This window comes from Balaenoptera musculus, chromosome 20 (genome assembly GCF_009873245.2).
Source record: "Balaenoptera musculus isolate JJ_BM4_2016_0621 chromosome 20, mBalMus1.pri.v3, whole genome shotgun sequence".
NCBI lineage: Eukaryota > Metazoa > Chordata > Mammalia > Artiodactyla > Balaenopteridae > Balaenoptera > Balaenoptera musculus.
The window spans coordinates 23,615,727-23,635,096 of NC_045804.1; the positions used below are offsets into that span (position 1 = coordinate 23,615,727).

The window sequence follows — 19,370 nt, forward strand, 5'->3', positions numbered from 1 at the left end:
GGCATGCTCATTTTTTTTTAAGTTTTCATAAGTAATACAAATTGCCTTCCAAAAAGATGGCATACATTTGCCTTCCTACCAAGTGTATATGAGTGCTTTTTCTCCCATACATAAATTTGCCAATGCCAGATATCATCAGTCTCTCAATTTTTACCAATTATTGAATTTTTTAGAGGTAGTTTATACTTTATAAAAATTAACTTTTATTTTTATAAAACTAATGCATGCACTTGATAGTATCATGTAAACAATAATAAAAGTGTACCCCCAAAAAGGATCCCTTGCAGCAATCTTTTTTTTCTCTTCCCAGTTCAGCTTTCATGAGACAATCTTTTTTTTCTCTTCCCAGTTCAGCTTTTTTTTTTTTCTTTGGCCATGCCTCACGGCATGTGGGATCTTAGTTCCCCGACCAGGGATCAAATCCATGCCCCCTGCAGCGGAAGCATGGAGTCTTAACCACTAGACTGCTAGGGAAGTCCTAAGACAACTACTTTTTTTTTTTTTTTTTTTTTTTTAATTTTTTTTTTTTTTATTTATTTATGGCTGTGTTGGGTCTTCGTTTCTGTGCGAGGGCTTTCTCTAGTTGTGGCAAGCGGGGGCCACTCTTCATCGCGGTGCGCGGGCCTCTCACTACCGCGGCCCCTCTTGTTGCGGAGCACAGGCTCCAGACGCGCAGGCTCAGTAATTGCGGCTCACGGGCCCAGTTGCTCTGCGGCACGTGGGATCCTCCCAGACCAGGGCTCGAACCCGTGTCTCCTGCATTGGCAGGCAGATTCCCAACCACTGCGCCACCAGGGAAGCCCAAGACAACTACTTTTAATTCTTTTATCTTTTTGATCTAATATCCATCTCCATAAATCTAAATATTAGACTTCCATTACCTGATGTATGAATTTTAGGTATTATATTTTGACTTCCTCTGTGCTAGTTGAGGAGTCACCATATATGCCCTAATATTAGGCAAGGTTTCACCACCTGCAGTCATCCCATCACCTTATATTCAAAGCCTTGAGTAGTCACCTAACATGATTTTTCAGTTTTATTTTAAAGAGCAGTGTGTTCAGAATGGCACATTACCTGAAACAGTTTTATTTGATATTCGTTTTCTGTGCTTACAGAAGTTAGCTGATAGAACCATAATTAAGAAAGAAAGAGAAAGGAGGTTAAAATTGAACATAGATTTAAGATTATTCCCTTGATTCATATTGCTAGTGTTCATTTTATATGTATGACCTTGGGCAAACTACTTAATCCGTTTGAACCTCTACTTCCTCATCTGTAAAAAGGGAGTAATATTTGTAAGGATTCAATGCATTGCTACATATTAAGTGCTTAGAATGTCCCTAGCACATATTAAGCATCCTATAAGTTGTATGACTTATATTAGTTGTATTACTAATCTTAACAGGCTTTTTACAAATAAGTAGCAAAAGTATTTCATACGATCACTGCGGAATTTACAAATAAACTCCTGTAGAGAAAATGTGTTTCTAAACTGAATTAGATGAAAATGAACAAGACTTACTCTGGAAAACTGTCAAGTGATACAAAAAGTGAATCTAATGTGTGACAGGTGAAGTGTTTCAGAAAATGGCAAAAGCAGTATTTCTAAGATAATATATTCTAATATACTACTTAAACGTGTATGTATAGGCTTCTAAGTCTGGAGAACAGTGGCAGAAGCCTGATGCAATTTTCCCGCCCACCTACCTATAAACCAATAAAAAAGCATGTATAAATCACACACCACCCCTGCCTTCAGCATTAAGAAACAGATTACCACAACCTTCAAATTACCTATAAGCAGAGAAATCAGATTCCAAGAGCTCCTCCTGCCCATGTGAAGAGTGGGAAAGGGAAGTCTTAACAGGTTTGTTGAAAGAGTTTAGGGACATGGAAGGCTTAGATGAAGCACAAAAATACCACTTCCAAAAGAGAGAAATTCATCACTTAAGTTCCAAAATACTGAACACAGGTTTGAAATCTGATAGTTCACAGTTCCAGCCACAGAGAAGAGCTTGAAAGCAAGCAATACCAGAATTGGTAAGCTGAAATTACCAGTGCTTCATAGGGAAGGAGTGAAGACATGGAGACTTGAAGTCATGGATAAAGAGAAAGAAGGAAGAGGAAAAAATAATCTTTCAGAAAAAGAAAGAGGATGTTCTTTAACTAGAAACTCTGACCATGAAATGAATAGAAATAGAAAAGAATGGGTCACATCCATACAGAACTTCTCTGAGAAGAAACAGTGTGAATCAAAGCATATCAGCTGATGAATATCTCTCCTTCTCCCCAAAAAAAGAAAAAAGTGAGGCAGAAGAAAATTGACACAATAATACTCAAAATGAAATAAAACATCTTCAAACCATATTTGGTGATAAGGGTAAAAACCTTCACTCAGAAATATAACACAGAACAGAAAGGGACAAAAAACAGGATGAAATAAAGTCAGATTAGATTAAACCGAGAAAGTAGAGGGAAAAAAATCATATCAGAAATGAAGACTAAGTTACAAGTTTCCCAACAAACAATAGAGTCAAATGCAAATGTGATAAAAGACAGAGAAGAATAACAAGAAAACCAAGAGAATGAAAATGACCGTTTTAGTGAAAGGTGGGTCCAAAAAGTCTCACGTGTAATTGATGTCTCTCAAGAAGGCAGAGGAATAAAAGCATAACATTTAAACGCATAATCAAGAAAACTTTCTGGAAATAAAAGATCTGAATCTTAAATTTTGAATATATGAAAAGTTCATACCAGAAGATAAACTCCAAGATATATTCCAGTAAAGCTATACAACTTTAAAGATTCAGAAAAATTCTCAGGGCCTCCAGGGTAAAAAGATGAAGTGACTTACAAGGGCCAGAGAATTAGAATGGTATTGGGTTTCTCAAAAGCAACATACACAGCAAGAAATAGTGGCGCATCGCCAATTAAAAATATTTTCAAATTGGCTTAGAAAAGCAAAATCCACTTTATAACGTACAAAAGGCCCTTAAAACAGTAATAGGAAAAGAATGAACAAAGATATACCTGGCAAACAAATAATAAGAAAACAGGATTGGCAATGCTGATAACAAAGTAGAAGTCAAACCAAAAAGCATTGAAAAAGACAAAAGAGGACAGTTCATAATGCTACAACCACAATTCACAACAAAGATACAATAGTTATATGTATGAACCAAATAACAGCAACCATCTGTGTAAATCAGAAGCTATAAAAAATGCAAGTAGTGAAAAGCACTAAAAATTGGAGACTTTAATACTCTTAGCACAAGATAGGTGTTGTAGACAAAAAATAAGGTTATAAAAGATCTAAACCACATAATAAGGCAGATCATCAGGTATATCCATTACTACATCCTAGTAGAGACTATATTTCAAACACAGAATATTCATTAAAAATTGTTGCTAAATTAGGAAAACATCAGTAGGTTCCATTCAAGAAAACAAAAGCAAAACCAAAAAGCAAAAGGGCGCTTCCATCTTGAAATTTACAAACCTTCTATTATTTGTTAGAAAGCCTTGTGCAAAAAAGTTCATAGCAGTTTTATTCATAGTATTCAAGTCTGGGTGGAGAATGGATAGACTAATACATTGATAAAGTTCAGTATCACTCAGCAGTAAGAAGCGTTGAACCATCATACATGCAATAACATGCATAAATCTCAAAATGTCCATATAGTTTTATTCCATTTATGTGAAATCTTAAATATATGCAAAATTAAGCAATTGTGCTAAAACTGGGAGGAGGAGAAGAACTGACTGTGAAAGGACATGAGGGAGCTTTGTAGAGTGATAGAAAAGTTCAGCATCTTGATTGAACTTGAAAAGTTTAGCATCTTTGATACGCATTCAAAATTATGCCTCAATTAAAAAAAATTAACTCGTGGATAGATGGGGAATGCAAACAAATTACAGAGTTTCTAAAAAGTAATAATAATGGGGCTTCCCTGGTGGCGCAGTGGTTAAGAATCCGCCTGTCAATGCAGGGGACATGGGTTTGAGCCCTACTTCAGGAAGATCCCACATGCCGAGGAGCAACTAAGCCCGTGTGCCACAACTACTGAGCATGCGCTCTAGAGCCCGTGAGCCACAACTACTGAAGGCCACGTGCCTAGAGCCCATGCTCCACAACAAGAGAAGCCACGGCATGAACGCCCCGCTCATTGCAACGAAGAGTAGCCCCTGCTCGCTGCAACTAGAGAAAGCCGCACACGGCAACAAAGAACCAAAGCAGCCAAAAGTAAATAAATAAATAAATTTATAAATAATAATAATGAAAATGCTACATACATACCAGAATCTGTGGAATACATTTAAAGCAGTGAGCAGAGGAAAATTCGTACTCTTAAATTATCAGCTGTTAAAGGAAAATTCAAAAGTAAATTCTAAAAGATTTTATTGGCTTTATCAGCAATTGATACATTGGGCAACATCCAGTCTAGCAGATAGAAAGGAACTCTGAAGAGCTGCAGAAGGCCAAGAGATTTTGATAGACCAAAGTGAGCAGGAGGAACAAAGAAGTTATACTGGGCATTTGCTGATTGGTTAAAATGGGGTTACTGGCCTTAATGGAGCAAAAGGAAGTCTTGGAGCTGGGTCAAGTAACTTGTGCTGATAGGTTGACTTAGGCTTATCTTTTCTGGAAGAGCTGGGTGTAGAAACCTAACCACTAAATTTTGGCTTTCTGACTTGGGTCTTAGCGTGAGCAACTCCACCTTGGGCCTAATCTGCTTACTTTAGCATAGTAAAAATAGAAGACTGAAAATATATAATTCCCAACTCAGAAACAAAAAAGAGCAAAGCAAAACACAAAAAAGGGAATAATAGATAAAAGTAGAAATTAATGAATTAAAGAACAGAAAAACTATACATAAAATTGATGAGTCAATCCTGGACCTTTGTGGGGAAATTCACAAAGTACGTAAACCACTAGCTAGTTTAATCAAGGGGGAAAGGAGAATGCACAAACATACAAAATAAGAAATAACAAGAAGGAAATAACTTGATACAGAAGAAATTGAGAAAATCGTACACAACTATTTTGCGCACACTATGCAAATAAATTTGTAAACCTAGATGAAATGGATTATTAGGAAAATACAGTTTGAGAAAATTGACCTCACTAGAGAGTTTCTTAAAAACTTAGATAAATTTCTCTATTTCTTTTATGGAAATTATCAAGGAGCTATCCCGCAAAACACCAGGCCTGAGTGATTTCACAAGGGATTCTGCAAAACCTTTAGATAGCATGTAATCCCAATGCTACACAAATCATTTCAGACCATAGAAAATGAAGGAAAACTTTCTAATTATTTTTAAGAAGCAAGACTAATACCGACTTCTGAACCTGATAAAGATGGTGCAAAAAAATGAAAATTAGACATTTATGAATATCAGTGCAAAATCCTAAATATTGTGCAATCTCTTAACACTATATTCAAATACATTGTGATGAAGTGAGCTTTATAGTAGGAGTACAAGAATGATTCGGTATTTGGAACTCTGTTGATATAATTTACCATATTAATAGCTCTAAGGAGAACAGTCATATTCTCTTTTTAGATGTTGGGAAAGTCTGTGACAAATTCAACACCTATTCCTAATAAAAACTTTTAAGAAAACAGGAATGGATAGATCCTTCCTTAACATGATTTTCGTAAATACACATGCACACTCACATACATACATACATCAAAACATCTTAATCCTAAAACTAGCATCTTAATAGGGAAACACTGAGATCAGAAAGAAAGGGTGCCCATTGTCTCCACTATTTAACATTGTACTGGAAGTATGAACCAATACAGTTAGGAAAAAGAAAATTATAAGCTTAGTGGGAAAGAAAAGTTTCTTGGCAAGTGACATGATAGTGTATCTGGAAAGCCCTAGAAAATCAATGATAAAACTTTCAAAATAATTTAGCAAGATTGCAGGATATAAAATAATAAATCTTAGTTTACTCAGTCAATTCAACAATATAACAAAAGGGAAAATTGCATTTACATTAGCCACGAAAAATAAATAAAATACTTAAATTCATAAGGATTTCCTTTTAACAAGAATCGTTCAAAAGCCTATATGATGCAAACTATAAAACGTTTCTTGTTCTCAGTTAAGACATCTCAACATGATGAAGATTCCAAACTTAGTAAATCTAATGAGACCTTAATAAAAATACCCAACAATTTTTTGGTATAGAGCTAAGCTAGTTAATACTGAAGTTCATTTGGAAAAATAAAATATGCAAGAATATCAAAACATTAAAGGGAAAATATTGGGGGAGGGTGTCTAGGCCTACCAGATTTCAAAATATACTAGGAAGGCTCTATAATTTAAAAAGGAAGCTATTGGCACATGAATAGACAGACCAATAAAATAGTGTAACGTTTAGATATGGACACAACTACATATGGAAATCTAAAACATAAAGTGGTATTTCAAAGCACTGTGACAAAAGGGACATTTTGGTAAAAAGCGTTGGTACAACTAGATAGTTGGGAAAATATAATATTAGGGCCATTGTTTATACCATACATAAGAATAAACTAAATGGATCAGAAATGTAAATATCAAAAAACTATACAAATAACAAAATGTGGGTGAATTTTTCTATACCATGATATAAGGGAAATTTTTCTGTGACTCAAGGTACAATGAAAGAAAATACTGGTAAATTTTACTACATTAAAAAATTTTTCTTTTATTGTATATCAAAAAACTCCATAAAATCAAAATTTGCCATATATAACAGAGGTAAATTTAGGGTAAATTCCTAAATACAAAGAGTTTTGAAAAAACATTTAAAAGATTAAAAACACTAAAGAGAAAAGGGCAAGAGATAAGAACAGACAAGTCCACACACATATACAGAAAGGTACAAAAATGGCTTAGTGTAGAACTATACTGGTTTTTAATACCAATCCCCACTAAAAAGGATGAGAGCTCCTTGGAGAAAAGGTTGATTTTGGAGCTGGAGCAGTGTAGGTTTAAAATGATCCTAGAATGTCTTGATATTCCAGAAAGTAAGGTATTGCTCAAAAATTGATGTGGGCAGGTCAAAATGACATGGGAATCAGTTCAAGGGGATCCTAGTAGCCAAATCTGGGATAATTTGAACCCCCAAATAATTAAAGACAGTAATGAATTATGAACTACGGGGGCGGGGCGGGGAAATAGGAATTAGTGAACTCATACCGATAATGAGTAGGTAGGTAGATATATAAAGGGGATGATGAGAGTTTCCTGCTGACTGGTAAGAGAGTAGTAGCACTAGAAAATCATTTTGCAGACATCATAATAATGTTTGGTTCTGCAGGAGTTATTGGATGCCTAATTTAGGGATGAGGGGGGTGGAATTTCAATGAGCAACTGTATTTGTTTGTTTTAAATGTGTCCCCAAGATTGCTTATTAGTTGCAAGGAGAAATATGGTAAGTATACTGGAAAAACTGGACAACACCTTGGCAGGGTGATCAAAATGAACATCACCACTGAGGGGCAGATATGTATCTTGTGCCTCTGGATGTAATACTCTTGAGAAGGATATATCACTTACGTAGTATTATGGGGATATATAACCTGAAAATGAGGAAACTTCAGATGAACCCCAAATGAAAAGCATCCCATTAAAAAGAGGAGAGGAGGCCTACATTCTCCAAAAACAATCTTCTAGATTAAAGGAAACAAATACAACATGTGATGCTGGACTGGAGGGAAGAAATTCTATAAAGGACATTGGGTCCATTGAAATATGGATGGTAAATTAGGGCAAAGTATTAATGTTAAATTCCCTGAAACTAATAACTGTGCTATAGTGATGAGAGAATGTTTATATTCTCAGGAAATGCACACTGAAGTAGTTTGGAATAAAAAGACATGTATGGGACTTCCCTGGTGGTCCAGTGGTTAAGACTCCACACTTCCACTGCAGGGGGCATGGGTTTGATCCCTGGTTAGGGAATTAGGATCCTGCATGCTGCTGCCAAAACAAACAAAAAAAATTGTACGCAACTCACTCTCAAATGGTTCAGAAAAACATCTATATATTTTGAGAGAAGAATAAAACAAATGGAGTGATTTTTTAGTAATTGGTGAATCTGAGTAGAATACACAGGATTTCTTTGTACTGTTTTTCCAACTTTTCTGTAAATTTGGAGTTATTTCCAAGTAAAAAGTTTTTTTTAAAAAAAAAGGGAAAAAAGACTACAGTGACATACCGTTTTCATCCAGCATATTATATGGCAAAAAATAAAAAATAAAAACCTCCCAGTATTGCTGGAGCAAATACAAAATGGTAAAATTTCCGTGGAGGGGAATTTGGCAATATCTAACAAAATTACATATACATTCACCATTCTACCCAGCAGTCACACTTCTGAGAATATACCCTGAAGTTATACCTCAAGCAATTTATATACATATATGTGTATATGTATATATACATGTATATATGTTCATTGCAGCAATATTTGTTATTGCAAAACATTGAAAACTATTGTGTCCAAATGAAATTGATTGAATAAACATGCGCACAGTGGAGAACTGTGCAGCTTAAAAAGGAATGAGGAAGATGTCTGTGCCCTGAAACGAAGTGTTTTCCAGGATGTATTTCTAAGTTAAAGGACAGAGGAATTTCGTGTGTGGCCTTTTGTGTAAGAAAGAAGAGGAAATAAGGAAGCGTAAATATACCTGTTTACCTTTTTAAAATATACGCACATAAGAAAGATGAACCAGAAAGCAATAAAGTTGGTTACCCACCTACAGGAGACAGTGGCGAGGAAAGGGAAGGAAATATTTCTCCAAGTTCTACCTTTTTGTATAGCTCTTTATATTTGAAAGCAGGGTGATTTTTTTGATAGTCCCCAAAAATGAAATTAACTCAATAAGGATGTCAAGGGAGACTAAAACCAAAAGCAAACCAAAACGGACTTATTTCAAACTGACAATTGAAGGAGGGAGAAATAGCTAATCCAAGTAACTCTAAAACTCAGTACTCTGTTCCTCAGTTTGAGGAGAAGGGACTACAAAGAAATTCTGAACTCAAAAGTTCATTTTTATTTTATTTTATTTTTTTAATTTTATTTATTTATTTATGGCTGTGTTGGGTCCTCGTTTCTGTGCGAGGGCTTTCTCTAGTTGTGGCAAGTGGGGGCCACTCTTCATGGCAGTGCGCGGGCCTCTCACTATCGCAGCCTCTCTGGCTGCGGAGCACAGGCTCCAGACGCGCAGGCTCAGCAATTGTGGCTCACGGGCCTAGTCGCTCCGCGGCATGTGGGATCTTCCCAGACCAGGGCTCGAACCCGTGTCCTCTGCATTGGCAGGCAGATTCTCAACCACTGCGCCACCAGGGAAGCCCAAAAGTTCATTTTTGTAGCAGTATGGATGTTATGCTCTGAAACTATTTAAATATATAAAAGGATGGAGCAAATGAATAAATGTTAATTTTGTTGGAAGCCAGGGTTTTCAATAGAAGAAGGGAGAGACAAATATGGATGTGGGAAGGTAAGGAAAAGCCCTGTGGTGATGGATTCTAATTGGAGGTGTAAGTGTGAACTCATGATTTTGAAAATACATTGTATATACGTAAGACATATGTCACATACATGTGTACATATATATTCCAACTCACATGCACTGAAGGGCTCCAGAAGCAAGGAGATAGCCCAGTAGCAATGAACACATGGACCACCTAGATCTTTATTTCTAACATTCCTCGTAAAAGAAACCAAGGCTCTTTGGAGAAATGGTTGATTCCAGAGCTGAGACAGGAAAGTGAGATAAGCCTAGAATGTCTTGTTATGCCAGAAAGCAAAAAATCATTCAAAAATGATAGGGGCATGTCAGAATGACACAGGAGTCAGCTTGAATGGGTTCCCACTGGCTGAATCTGTCATGATTTGAGCCCCCAAATAACAAAGGACAATAAAGAATTACAAACCATTGAAAAGTTGGAATCCAAGAGTTAATACCCATAAGAGAAAAAAGATGGATCTTCCTGACAGAAGAATGCAACTGATGAATATGGAAGGAATTCTGGGATTGGAAAATCATAGTAAAAGATTGGGCAAGAATCATTGGATGCTAAATCTGGAGTGAAATTTCGATGAGCAGTATATTTCCATGGTCTTGAAATGTCTTCCATAGGTTGCTTATTAAAAGAGGGAAAACAGTAAAACTCCAGTGGAGAACCAGATCCCACAGCTAGACCAAGTCTTATCATCACCAATAAGGGGCAGATGAACATCATATAATCTGGGTTTACTACCCTGAGTAGCATGAGTTATGTAGTATTTCAACTGGGAATATACAGTGTGAATCTAATGATGAGAAAACTGCAAACCCAAAAAGGGGACATTTTTAGAGGAGAGGAAATCTATGTGAAAGAACTCCAAATAATTTGTGTAGATAGTCCACCCTCAAAGAGGGGGTGCTTAATGGCCTCTTGCTGATGTGCTTTCACCTATGCTGTTTTCTCTGCTTAAAAAAATCCTTCCTCCTCTTGCCCATCAGAAATCTTCTTTCTCAGCCTTTAAACCAATATCATTTGTGTGTGTGTGTGTGTTTGTGTGTGTGTGATACTGAGTTGACCTGACCCCCTATTTTTCTCTCTTGGAAATTTTCATTCCATTCATCCACATAATTGTCTTTGGAGCTGCTCTGTTCTTTTATGCCCCTGACCCTCTGGTTGAATACCCCTAGGCATGCACTTAACCCAGGTGAAGACAGCATACCCATTATTTGGGATTTTTTAAACTAGGAACTCTGCTCTTAGAACTGTAAGATGGCAAATTTAAGAAATGAATGATAAAGAGATCATAATACCAGGGAAAAAAGCTAAAGGCTTTGACTAAGATTTTGTCTGAGGAATAGAGAGGGATCCTCAAATATTCAGGGATAATAATGAGAGAATAAAATGGTTTCTGCTTACCCTCTACCAAATTCAGTTTGTTCATCAAATTAGGAACCACAGTTTAATTAGGTTTCTGTCACTTATAACCAAAAACATGAAGCCTCAGTTTAAATCAGGGTTTCTCAACAGTGGCACTAAACAACGTTTTGGACTCTCCTGTCATGTTAATGCAAAGGAATGTGACTCTTTTCCTCCAGTCCTCTTCAGGGATATTGCCAAATATCTACCAGGGGGCTAATATCCACTGCCCCCAGTTGAGAGACAACAAATATTTGAGTCCTGCAATGCTGATCTCTGAGAATATTGTGAACAAGACAGAAATACTTACAGTTCAGAGAAGATAGGCAAAAAATTAAGTGCACACAAAAATCTTAAAATAATTCAAATTCATAATAAATTCTCTGAAAGAAACAAACAGGATACTGAAATGAGAAATAATGGGGTGAAGAGTGCTACTTTATTTAATTAATTTGTTTGAGTGCCACTTTATTTTTTTTAATAAATTTATTTTTTTAAGAAAAGAGGGGGTGCTTAATTCCCCACTCCTTGAGCGTGGGCTTCAAATAGTTACTTTCTTCCAAAGAGTACGGTATGGAGAGGGGTGAAGAGTAATTTTGTAGTAGAAAGAACTGCCAAATAATTCTTCAGGCAAGTGGGACTTCCCTGGTGGTGCAGTGGTTAAGAATCAGTCTGCCGATGCAGGAGGCGCAGGTTCAATCCCTGGTCCGGGAAGATCCAACATGCCGCGGAGAAACTAAGCCCATGCGCCACAACTACTGAGCCCGAGTGCTGCAACTACTAAAGCCTGAGCACCTAGAGCCCATGCTCCACAACAAGAGAAGCCACTGCAATGAGAAGCCCGTGCACTGCAACGAAGAGTAGACCCCGCTCGCCGCAACTAGAGAAGGCCCACGTGCAGCGATGAAGACCCAACACAGCCATAAATAAATAAATAAATTTATTAAAAAAGAATTCTTCTGGCAAGTAATCAAGGTCAACATCAACAGGGATAAGTTATGTTGACAGGATGTGTCCCCAGATCTAATCATGAGGATATGAGACAAATTCAATAGAAGCGACATTCAACAAAATACCTGACTAGTACTCCTCAATAGTCAAGGTCACCAGAAACCAGGAAAATCTGAGAAATTTTCACAGCCCAGAGGAGCTTAAGTAAACCTAACAACTAAATGTAGTGTGGGATCTTGGAACAGAAGAAGAACATAGGGTAAAAATGAAGGAAATTTGAATAAAGTATATATAGACTTAGTTAAATGACAGTTATATCAATTTTAGTTCATTAATTAACAAATGTACAATACTAATGTAAGATGTTAATAGGGGAAACTGGGGTATAATATGGGAAATCTGTGCTGTATTTTCAAGTTTTCTGTAAATCTATTGGAACTATACATTATAAATCATTTGTAAGTAAAGATGAAAATTTTGCAAAAATAGCCATCTATTGGTACCATTCTTAAAGAAGGGAGGACATAATCTTATAATAAAGTGTAGTCATTTAGTCATTTAAGTTTAATAAATTAAGCTTTATGGAAAAAATTTATAACTCAGGCAATAAATATAAGTTGACATTTGCCCTTTTTATCTCCATCCTCCAAACTTTTTATTCAAGTTGATCAAAAAACTCACTTCTTGTTATTTTTAATCTCATGGGGAAATGAGGAATCACCATATCTTTATACCTATCCACTTCATAAGTTAAATCATTAGTGTTTATATGATTATGTTTACTGCTGCTCAGCCCAGTCACTGGATTGAACCCGGGCCACGGTAGTGAAAGCCCGGAATCCTAACCACTAGGCCACCAGGGAACTTCCTTTGTTCCTTTTTGATATAACTTCTTTTCCTGGAGTTAACAGTTGTCTCATTTTTTTTCGTTTAATCATTTAACACTATTAAAAGTGTCTATTGCCTTTTTCCTAAATCCTCCAACAAACTGTCAAACACAAAGTTTTATTTTTATCCTGGAGCTGCCATCATCCATCGTCCTCCAGTATAGTCTGGTTATTTTGTAGGCCTCCTGTACAGCTGTCATCTGAGGACATCTCTTTTATCATTGTCTTGGGAATTCCCTTTACCTCTGTCCTCTGTTGGATCTTTCTCTTTCTTCGTTACTTTGATATTATAATGAAGCACATCTCCTGAGTAAAAGTGAACATGGGATCTAAGTTTTTTGAGACTTGTCATATCTGAAAATATCTTTATCCAGCCATTATACTTGGCTGATAGATTGACAGGATATAGATTTTTTTTAACAACTTCCTTGAAGTAAAATTGACACGAGATTAAAACTAGCCATCTTCAAAGTGTACAATTTAATAAGTTTTGACAAATAATAACACTCATGAAACCATCACCACAGTCAAGATACAGAAGGTGTCCATAATCCCCAGAAGTTTCTTCATGATCCTTTATAATCTCTTTCCCACCCCTGGCCCATCCCTTCCCCAGGTAACTTACTGATGTGTTTTCTGTCACTATACATTAGTTTGCATTTTCTAAAGTTTTATATAAATGAAATCATACAGGTTGTGTTTTTTTTTTTTTTTTGGTATGGTTTTCGCTCAGCATAATTATTGTGAGATTATCGCTGTTGTGTGTGTCAAAAATTAATTCCTTTTTATTGCCAAGTAGCAAAATGGAATCATTGTATGGATGTACCACAATTTGTTTATTCATTTACTTTTTGATGGACATTTGGGTATTTCCAGTTTTGAGCTATTATGATCATTCATATATATGTCTTTGTATGGACTTAAGCTTTCATTTTTCTTAGATAAATACCCAGGAGTGGAATGGGTCGTAGGTAGTGTATATTTAACACGTCTTATTTAACACTGTATTTAAAACTGCGTGTTCTCCAAAGTGCTTGTACCATTTTACACTCCCATCTTCGGTATATGAGAGTTCCATTTGCTGCACAGACCATAGAGGGTTGTGGGTTGTTTGGCCATTCTAATAGATGCATAAGAACATCTTGTGATTTTAATTTGTATTTTCCTAATGACCAATGATGTTGAACATGTATTCATGTCCTTATTTGCCGTCCATGTAGCTTCTCTGTGAATTCTCTTTAGATCTTTGCCTGTTTTTTTTTTTTTTTAATTATGTTGTTTAAGTTACTGAGTTTTGACGGTTCTTTATATGTCCTGGATACAAATCCTTTATCAAGTATATGATTTGCAAATATCGTTTTCCAGTCTGTGGCTTGTTTTATTCTCTTAATAGTGTCTTTCAAAGACCAGAAGTTCTAAATTTTGATTAAGTTTAGTTATCAATTTTTCCTTTAATCGGTCATACTTTTGATGTCATATCCAAAAACTTTTTATACCTAACCTAACATCTTGAATTTTTTTTCCAATTTTTTTTCCGGAAGTTTTTAGTTTTACCTCTTACTTTTAGGTCTGTGATCCATTTTGTTTTTGTTTTTGGCCACGCCGTGTGGCTTGTGGGATCTTAGTTCCCTGACCAGGGATTGAACCCAGGCCACAGCAGTGAAATCGCCAAGTGTTAACCACTGGACCACCAGGGAATTCCCTGTGATCCATTTTGAGTTACTTTTTGTTTATGATATAATGTATAGATCACTGTCTTTTTTTTTTTTTTTTGCATATGGTTATCTGCTTGTTCCAGCACCTTTTGTTGAGAAGACTATGTTTTCTCCACTGAATTGCCTTTTCACAGTTGTGAAAAAAATCAATTGACCATATATGTATGGCTCTATTTCTTTTGATCTGTTTGTCGGTCTTTTATGTCAAAATTCCACTGCCTTGATTAGAGTAGCTTCAGCATACGTCTTGGATTCAGGAAGCTTAAGTCTTTCAACTTTGTTCTTCTCAAATTTGTTTTGGCTATTCTAGGCCCTTGCAGTTCCATATGAATTTTTGATTCAGCTTGTCAGTTTCTACCCCAAAATCTTCTGTGTTTTGATTACGTTGTGTTTTTTGGGGTTGGTTTGTTTGGCCACTCCATGTAACATGTAGAATCTTAGTTCCCCAGCCGGGGATCGAACCCCTGCCCCCTGAAGTGGAAGCACAGATTCTTAACCACTGGACCACCAGGGAAGTCCCTTGATTAGAATTGTGTTGGATCTATAAATCAGCTTGGGAAGAATTGGCATTTTAACAATATTTATTCTTCTAATCCGTGAACACAGTACATCTTTCCATTTATTTAGATCTTTCTTTAACTCTTTCAGGAACATTTAGTAGTTTTCATGGTATTGGTCTTGCACATCTTTTGCCAGATTTATCCCCAATTATTTCATATTTTTTGATGCTATTGTAAGTGATGTTTTTTTTATTTCCAGAAAGTGAACTCCAAAAATTTCAATTTCTGGAGTTTTGTTGCTAGTATATAGAAATACAGCTGATTTTTCTGTACTGATATTTTGTCCTGCATCCTTGCTAAACACTTATTAGCCCAACACTTACTGTATATTCCATCAGATTTTCTACAATCGTGATGTCTGGGAATAAAGATTAGTTAAATTTACTTCTTTACAATCTGGATTCTTTTATTTCTTTATTTCTGTGCTTCTTTTTTCTTATTGCACTGGCTAGAATTTCTAGTACAATATTGAATTAAAATGGTAAAAGCAAATATATATACTCCCAGTCTTAATGGGAAAACATCCAGATTTTCATCATTAAATTTCTTTTTTTTTTTTTGGCTGCGCCACACAGCATACAGGATCCTAGTTCCCCGACCAGGGATCGAACCCGTGCCCCCTGCAGTGGAAGCATGGAGTCTTAACCACTGGACCGCCAGGGAAGTCCCCATTAAATTTCATGCTAAGTTTAGGATTTTCCTGAATGTTCTTTATCAGATGAGGAAGTTCTCTTCTATTCCTAGTTTGCTGAGGGGTTTTTTAAATCAGGAATAGGTCTCAGAGTCTGTCAAATGCTTTTTCTGTATCTCTTGAGATAATCATATGACTTCTGTTTTTTAGTCTATTAATATGGTGAATTTATTGATTTTCAAATGTTGAATTAGCTTTGCCTTCCTGGGATAAACCCACTTGGCCATCCTATATTATTCTTTTTATATAGTGTTTGATTCAGTCTGCTAAAATTTAGTTTAAAATATTTGCATCCTATATTCATGAGTAATATTGCTCTGTAGTTTTCTTGTAATAGCTTTGTCTGGTTTTGGGATCAGAGTAATGCTGGCCTAATAGAATGAGTTGGAAACTATTTCATCCTCTTCAGTTTCCTGGAAGAGTTGGTGTAGAATCAGTAGTATTTCTTACGTAGAATTCTCCAGTGAGGCCATTTGGGCTGGAGTTTTCTTTGTGTGAAGGTTTGTAACTACACATTTAGTTTCTTTACCTATTCAGGTTATTATAGTTATTTACCTGTTCAGGTAATATGTTTATATGTGAGATTTGGTTTTATGTCTTTCAAAGAATTTGTTCATTTCCTCTAAGTTGTCAAATTTATTAACATAAAGTTGTTGGTAATATTCTTACTCTCCTCTTAATATCTGCAGAATCTGTAGTGATGCTGCCTCTCATCCATGATACTGGAAATTTTGTCTTTTCTCTTTTTGGCTTGTCTCTAATCAGTCTTATTGATCTTCTCAAAGAACTGGCTGTTGCTTTCTTTTTTTTCTTCTTTTGTTTGTTTGTTTGTTTGTTTTTTAGTTAGTTGATTTTCACTTGGAGCTTCGAGTATAGCTTTTCTGATAAGAATTTTTTTCCTTTAGAAGTTTGAAGGCATTACTTTTGTTAATCTTGTCATTGAGAAACCCACTGATATCCTAATTCCCTTCTCTTTTTGTGTGATATAGTGTTTTTCTTGAAGCTTTTAGTATGGCAAAGTTCTGTAATTTTTATAAGGATGTACCTTGGTATAGTTTGGGGGTTTTTTAAGTCATTAAGCTGGGCTTACGTGGTTCCTTCAGTATAGGAACTCTGTCTTTTGATCCTGGAATTCTTGTTGTTGTATTTTCTTCTTTGTTCCTATCTGTTTTCTTTCTTCAGTATCTCTATTCTTTGGATTTTGTATCTTCTATATTTAACTTTTATCTTGTCTCTTTTATTATCTACCTATTTGTCTCATGTATACACATACACACATGCTTTTTGAAAGATTTCCTTGATTTTACTATCCATGTATTAATTTATTGTTTTGCCTCTTCTGGTTTTTAAATTCCAAGATCTGTCTTGTTCACTGATAGCATCCTATTATTATATTTCTCTGAAGAATTATTTTTTTTTTGAAGTTTTCTTTTGCTCCCTGCATTACTTCTATTTCCTGTAGATTCTTTTTTTCTGAAGATTTGTTTTGGTCTTTCACATTTTTTTAATTAATTAATTTTTTTAATTTTCAAAATAATTAACTAATTAATTTGGCTGTGCTGGGTCTTCATTGCGGCACATGGGCTCTTCATTGAGATGCGCAGGCTCAATAGTTGCAGCACAAGTGCTTAGTTGCAGTATGTGGGATCTTAGTTCCCCGACCAGGGATTGACCAGGGCTTGAACCCAGGCACCCTGCCTTGGGAGCGAGGAGTCTTAACCACTGGACCACCAGGGAAGTTCCTGGTCTTTCACATTTTTAAGAGGCCTTTCACAAATGACTGGTAATCCTTGCCTGTTTATTCATATTTAATGGTTAGTTACTAAGCAGCTGATGGGACTAAATGTGCCTATATTGGGCTTGTTGACTAGTGAGATTCACTGTTGTGATTGGTGACTTTTGAAATCTTCTCTCTGGTCTCCTGCACTTTTACTGTGATCTGTTTAGATGTGGATATCTTTCTGTTGTGCTTAACATATATTGTAGTGCTTAACATACATTGTAGTTCTATCTGTGAATTCATGTTTTTGTTATTTCTTCAAAATTTTCAGCCAGTATCTCATTCAGCTTTACCTTTTTCCATTCTCCATAGTCTCTCCTTTGAGAATTTTTTTTTATATATATAAATTTATTTATTTATTATTTATTTTTGGCTGTGTTGGGGCTTTGTTGCTGCATGCGGGCTTCTCCAGTTGCAGCGAGCAAGGGCTACTCTTCGTTGCCGTGTGTGGGCTTCTCATTGCGGTGGCTTCTCTTGTTGCGGAGCACGGGCTCTAGGCATGAGGGCTTCAGTAGTTGTGGCATGCAGGCTCAGTAGTTGTGGCTCGCGGGCTCTAGAGCACAGGCTCAGTAGTTGTGGCGCACAGGCTTAGTTTCTCCCCGGCATGTGGGATCTTCCCAGATCAGGGCTCGAACCCGTGTCCCCTGCATTGGCAGGCGGATTCTTAACCACTGTACCACCAGGGAAGTCCATCTCCTTTGAGAATTCTTATTGACATTTATTATTAGATCTTTACATTCAGTGCTCTTTTAACCTCTTAGTTTCCATGTTTCTGTTCTTCTTTGCTGTTTTGGGTTCTTTCTTAATGTTTATCTTCCATTTCCCCAATTATTTTTTAGGCATGTCTAATACATTTAGGGTTTTTTTGTGTTTTTTTTTTTAAATTACAGCAGTTGTATTTTTCATTTACAGAAATTACATTTGGTTCTTTCTGATTGCTTTGTATTCTCTGTTCATTTTTCAATAACATTTTTTATCTCTTCTTAGTTTTTGTATGGTTATTTTATATTCTGTCTCTGGCAATTCCAGTGCCTAACTATTTGGGATATCTAATCTATTTCTGCTGACACTTGCGGTGGACCACTTATTGTGTGTTTGATATTTGATTGTGTACTGATATTTGATAAAAATCTGTGGAAATGCTGAAAGGCCCGAATTGTAGGTGATTATTTCTGAAATGATTTAGGATTGCTTTTGCTCGGTGTCAGGGGGCACTGGTATCCTAGAACCACTTTAATTTCTTGACATGGGAATTTTCTGACCATCTAGGGTAGGATAAGTTATAACCTCAGGTCTTTGGTTGCAAAATCCCAGAGAAGCCTCTCCACCCAGAGCATGGACAAAAAGGCTCCTTTGTAGGTTCCTGAGCTGTGCAGCTTGTGGGATCTCAATTGCCCAACCAGGGATTGAACCCGGGCCACCACAGTGAAAGCCTGGAATCCTAACACTTAGGCCACCAGGGAACTCCCTACATGTACTCAGTTTTTTTCCCACCCATTTTACAACTTATATTGAAGTTGCAGCCCCCTCAGGGGTTTTGGTCTGATATAGAGAGCATTTCTCTAGAACATTAGTCCTTAAAGATGCTTTGGAAAACACTGCATACTATATATACCTCTTAAATTATTGTAATGTTCACAAGCATCTTAAGGGCTCGAAGAGGGCTTTGAAGTAAGGAAAATTTCCCAAATGTATTTGACCATAATACTTTTTTAAAAATGTTAACAGCCTATACTTATTGAAACCAAAATGTTTGTAATCATTGGGTCCCTGAAATTTTAAGTTTATATTCTCTAACAAGTTGAGTCAGAATAAGATATTCTGTGTTGACACTTCAGGGTCAGTAAATATGTT

The 19,370-nt window shown here is 36.2% G+C and overlaps 1 protein-coding gene across 9 annotated transcripts in view; it reads left to right on the plus strand.

Annotated features, from left to right (window-relative positions):
- Positions 1-19,370, plus strand: part of MBTD1 (mbt domain containing 1) — a 67,414-nt gene that overhangs the window by 6,752 nt on the left and 41,292 nt on the right. The window contains exons 1-2 of one of the 9 annotated variants that reach the window (XM_036835709.1): positions 14,557-14,561; positions 19,361-19,367. The exons of the other annotated variants lie outside the window; for them this stretch is intronic. The gene's annotated coding sequence lies outside the window, so the exon portion shown is untranslated. Of the gene's footprint in view, positions 1-14,556; positions 14,562-19,360; positions 19,368-19,370 lie in introns of those variants that run through there. 9 annotated transcript variants of the gene reach the window in all.